The sequence below is a fragment of the Suricata suricatta genome, chromosome 7 (genome assembly GCF_006229205.1).
Source record: "Suricata suricatta isolate VVHF042 chromosome 7, meerkat_22Aug2017_6uvM2_HiC, whole genome shotgun sequence".
NCBI classification, from domain to species: Eukaryota; Metazoa; Chordata; class Mammalia; order Carnivora; family Herpestidae; genus Suricata; species Suricata suricatta.
Window position 1 is genome coordinate 1,498,029 of NC_043706.1, and position 5,516 is coordinate 1,503,544.

Here is a 5,516-nt window from a genome sequence, read left to right on the forward strand (position 1 = left end):
GGGTCCTCGGGGCCCGGACCTCCCCACCTGCGGGTCCTCGGGGCCGGAAGAGGGGTGGCAGCCGTGCCAGATCAGCCCCGCCCAGGTTCCCGTTTGCTCCGGCGCCCACGCCGTCTCCCCCGGGCGCGCGCGAGTCCAGCCGAGTTCTCCCGCGGTGCTGTACCTGCCAAGCCCCAGAGAAGCGCACGCGAGGGAAACGCAGGGGAGTCTCCGCGGTCTGGCGCACTTCCGGGGCGGACACTAGCGATCCGGCCTTGCCCGGAGTCCGGACGGCAGGTGTCCGCGCTCACCCGGCGGCGGGCTGGGCGCACCTGCTCATGTAGCACCTGCTGTGGTGCGAGGGCCCCGAAAGTCACCGTCCGGGGGTTCGGCGGTGAGGATGGAGGCGGCGGGAGAGGAGAGGAGACGCGCCCGTGCGTCACCGCAGCTCCGACCGCAGGGCGAAGAGTCCGAGCGCGCGGAGCAGGCGCCCGACGAGGTGGCCGAGTGGTTAAGGCGATGGACTGCTAATCCATTGTGCTCTGCACGCGTGGGTTCGAATCCCACCCTCGTCGGGAGGGTTCCTTTGCGCTCTAGCGGGGGCGCACCGAGGACGGGTTTCTGAGGGCGTCCTCCCCAGCCGGCGGTAGCTGCTCTCTGGAAGCTCCCCGGGGGTCCTTCCTCACTTGACTGGTCTCCAGGTCTTTTGAAGAATGGTTTACTGAGGGTATAAAAACATTTGCCTGACTTAAATGATACTCATCCGCAGAGATATGTACATGGGTTCTTTACTATATTGTACTTTGCACGGTATTTTCAGCTATAAATGCATTTTAACTATACTGCAATTTTCAACATGTTTGCTAATTTAAAGTGTCGCCTCAAAAAAAATTTTCTGGGGCCCCTGGGTGGCTCAGTCACGAAGCGACCAACTCTTGATTTCAGCTCAGGTCATGATTCCAGGATCACGAGATCAAGCCCCTGTTGGGGTTCCACGCTGAGTGTGGAGCCTGCTTCGGATTCTTTCTCTTCCTCTCTCCCTGCCTCTCCCCTGATTGTGCTCTTTCTCTGAAAATAAAGTAAAATGAAATGAAATGAAATAAAATAATTATAAAAACTGTCCCTTTGTCCCCAACATGCAATCATGACGGTGAGCACCTGTGAAAACTGCAGCATACATTTTAAGAAGTGAGTTTGCTGAGTCCTGGGTTATGTGCATTTGAAATATTTATACATAGTGCCAAATTGCCCACCAAAGGAATTTTATTAACTGATATTCCAAACCTATCATGATTGAAGTCCTTGCTCCCCTCCACCTCTCCAGTGTAGTATCTTGTCAACTTTGGGTTCTCTGTTCCTTTAGTAGGTGAAAGGGATATTGCAGTACAATTTAATTTTCACTTCCCTTATTATAACAAATTACTTCTTACATTTGTAAAGGCAGAATTATTTTTGTTTTAATTCATCTGGATTATTAGTATTATTAGTTGAAGCTGAGAGCAATATTTGACTATGACCTCTGCACTGTGTCAGCTGCAGAATTCTGGGCCTCACTCTATCTGTTAAATTATGATCTCAAGGAGTGTGTGCTTTGGAGTCTGTGGTTTATAAGGCGTCAGATGGTTCTTCTGTTGACCTGAAAGCCTTGTATCTGCCTTAGGTATCTCCATGTTCTATCCAATCACCCGGGATTCTCTTTATCTCTGTAACTGTTCAGCCCAGGAACGCTGCTCCCGTCTTCAATCTTCCCCGCCACATGTCTCCTATCTTGTGCAGATTTTAAAATCTGTTTTCATGTTGTCAGAAAAGTGGCTACTGTGAGTTGACAAAGCAAAATAAAAGCAAAGAAACCAAAAAAAAAATACTCGATTAAATATTTAATGGGGCAGAAGGAACTTGATTGGACATCGACGGTCGGAGTTTCCCACCTAACCTGGCTTCACAGGAGTCAAGCCCAAACTGGACTCAGTGGAAATCTTTACTAAGACTGGGCTTGACAGGCTAAGGATGGATCCCAGTTCAGAAGAAGGCTCAAAGAACCTGGCCAATTTGGCGAAGGAGGGAGCCCTCATCAACACCCATAGGGATTCCCTCAGCTTCCTGAAGGCACGAGCCATGGGACACGTGTGGCACCAGCACAAGTATCCACGTGCCCGCCCAGCCCCCAACACGTGCCCGCCCAGCTCCCGACACGTGCCTGGCTCTGCTCCGGTAGCAGCTGCTCCGGTAGCAGCTGCTCCGTGGCCTTCTCTCCAGTCCTGGGTCACTTGCATGCAGGCACCCCTTCACCCAGGCCTTTACCATTACCTCAATTTAGAGACTTGGAATAAAGTCTGAATTATTGGATCTGAGCTAGGACAGGTGGGTCCTTGGTGCTGGATATGATCATAATGACTGCATCATTAAATTATTTTTCAATACTTAAGAAGTGGTTCTTCCTCCTGTTCCTATCACTCCATAAAGGTCCAGGAGGACAGTTGGAAGGCAGGGGTCCATGTGCAGTACGGCCTTTGTGTTAGGATGTCAATGCTGCGTGGCCGAGAGAATCACAGGCTGCAGGGGGAGTTGGCAGTGAGAACTGTGCAGATAGACTTCCCACGAGGGCGGGGCTGTCAGGCCATCTCCGGAGAAAGATGACACTTTGAGGGAGACCGCCTCACGCTAGCACCCACAAGGTGGAAAGGAGGCACCACCTGTTGCTATGGCAACGCCCCAAGAGTGCAGGTTGTTTCCCTCTGCAATTAGCATGATCACAGACCGGGTAAGAGGAGGGGCCGCTTATGATACAGAAGAGTCATCTGTACAAAATGCAGACTCCTGTCCCTTCCTAATTCTGCTCTCTTCCTGCCGAAGGAATTCTTTCCTTCCCGAGACTCTGTTTCTCTCATCATTCTAACGGTAAAACGAGGGGCGTCTGGGTGGCTCAGTCAGTTAAGAGTGGGGCTCTTGATTTTGGCTCAGGTCATGTTCTCACCATGGTGAGACTGAGCCCCACGTCGGGCTCCAGGCTGATCCTGGAGCCTGCTTGAAACTCTTTCTCCTTCTCTATCTGTCCCTCCCCAGCTTGCCTGTGCAAATAAAATAAAAAACTAAAAATAAACAAATAAAGGTAAATTGAGTGTAAGGACTTGCTAGTTTCGGTCTTTACCTCCGTTTCATTCCTGTCTACACAGTGACATAGTGTTCCGGGGGCAGCATTGGTCCCAGAGCCTCAGCTCCCTGTGGTTCAATTGCAATGATTGTTAGTCTGAGGAGGCCCCACCCTGGGCGACCTGTGATGGACTGGAGGCTCTTCCCGCCACCTCCAGGCTGCCCTCCAGGAGTTTGGGGCAGGTGGTAGGAATGAGGGGGAGGGAGAGAGGGCTGATGAGTGCTCCTCATCGCAAAGGTGGGAGGTAACCTAGGCGTGGTGCTTGGAGTCTCCGCGTTGGGGGGTAGGGTGGACAGAGAGCTCTGGGGGCATCCTTGAAGATGTTGAAGATGCTGGGCACTCCAGGAAGGTAGCCAGATCTTCAGGTGAACTTTAGAAAGTGGAATTACTTCCCAGGTTCTTATGTCTATTTGTTTGAGTAGAGTAGGGAAACTGAGAACTGCTGGGCATTCAGATGCCACCCCACCAACCAAAAATAGAAAAAAATCTTCTCCAGAGAAGCCATCGAGCAAAACTCGAACTCACATTGTGAATTCAATGTCCAGAATGCCACCTGTTACACCAGGGACCGACCAAAAGAGCGAACCGACCCATCTGTAGTCATGGTTAATTATCTCCTGGGCAGTAACTGCAGTGGCTCCGACCCAGAAGTAGGTCAGGCTTCCACGAGGCCAGGCTGATACCGAAATCTGATGCTGTGTTATCCCTGAAGAGGCCAGGAGCAAAATGTATTTCGGGGCAGTTGGGGCACTTGCATGCCTCTGTTGGCATCTAGATGTTGTGAGGTCTGAAGCTCACACCTTTCAGGGGGTCCTGCTTGAGAAGAAGACCAGACATTATCAATACAGAATTAGATACAGCCACTGTAAAGCCTGGATGATGTATCTGAGGATAAGTTGCAGTAGAAAGAGGCAACAGTCTTCACTGGTTTCCATGATAGTATCTTTCTGCGACTTCTACAAAAACATATGTTCCATTCAGGGCCACCCCTTCCAGGCCTTGGAAAGGGTGCAAGCAGGGGGTCGTGAAAAATACTCCTCTAAAGGGATACTTCGCAATATCTTTCAAAATAATCTCTCAACAAGTCTTCTTTAAGCACAAAAGAATTAAAAATTAAATAATATGTTCAAGAATGTTCATTGTAATATTTTGCAATATCAGAATTTGAAAATGTGCCCATCTGCTTAATGGAAATAATATTCAGCTGCTAAAAAACACTGGGACAGATGTAGGTCCCCACATGTTGGCTTGGCAGTTTGGGGAGAGGATTTAATTTAAAACAAACAAACAAACCCCAGAAATTTCTGAACTGTAATATATTGCGTGATCTAGAACTAGTTTCAGTAAGTCTTAGTTTATGAGTTTATATATTCATTGCTAAATAGGTTTGAATATATACTAAACTCTTGGCATGATTATTTCTGAGAAATGTAATGGGAGATGAAGGAGCTTTCCGTTTTTCCCACGCTCACTTTTGTGATATATACATTTGTTTACAGGTGTACGTCACTCTAGTATTAAAAGTGAAAAGGTACCAAAAAATTAAAGCCCTCCGTAGAGGACTTAAAAGTCAAGTTTACTTCATATTAACTGCCTACTGTGCTCAGGAAAGCATACAGAAAGTGAAAGGGAGAGAAGACTGAATCCTTGACTGCAAAGGGTTAACAGTTGGTTAGGGGGAAACCACAAAAGCTAAGTGCAACGCGTTAACAGTGGCTGGGACACTGGGGGTGGAGGTGAGGTGGGGCTCCATCTCGATCCTTTGAGGGTCTGATGACTAGGGCACATAAGCAAACATGTTACACACAATTTCATTGGGTTTAGGGACATGCTCAAGACCATTTACGGAACCCAAGGGTAATAATTTTTAATTTAGAGATTTCCAGAAGAAATGTTGTGATTCTTCAAACCCTCTTGAGTCGGAAATGCCAAAATGTGAATCATCACTAAGGACAAAGTAGAAGGAAACAGAATGAGAGGAAGCCATTTCAGCCGTTCAAGGACCGCTCCTGGGCGGGGTCTACGGTTCGCCGAGCGCTCTCAGCCTGGCTGAGGGGCCGGCTGGGTGGAGAGGGGAAAGAGGGATCTGGGCTGGAGCCTAAGACGCCTCCGGTGCTCTCAGGCCACCAGCGCGGCGCTTTCCCGTGGGAAGCGCACCTGCCCGCGCCGGGCCTGGGGGAGCGTGCACCTGCCGGCACGTACCTGCGGGCAGCGCACCTGCATGCACGGGGCCTGCGGAGCGCGCCCTGTCGGCCCCGGACTTGGGGGGCGCGCGCCTCCGGGCACCAGCTTTCGGAGTGTGCACACGCCGACACCGGCCTACGAAGCGTGCAGCCTCGAGCGGCTCGCAGCGCGCGGGAAGCCCTCGGGCGCCCTCCGCCTCTCC

The 5,516-nt window shown here is 50.4% G+C and overlaps 1 non-coding gene across 1 annotated transcript; it reads left to right on the forward strand.

The window, feature by feature from the left end:
• The first annotated feature begins 472 nt into the window (after positions 1 to 472).
• TRNAS-GCU lies at positions 473 to 554 on the forward strand. Its single transcript has one exon. It is a non-coding gene; the product is annotated as a tRNA-Ser (tRNA).
• Positions 555 to 5,516: the final 4,962 nt, after the last annotated feature.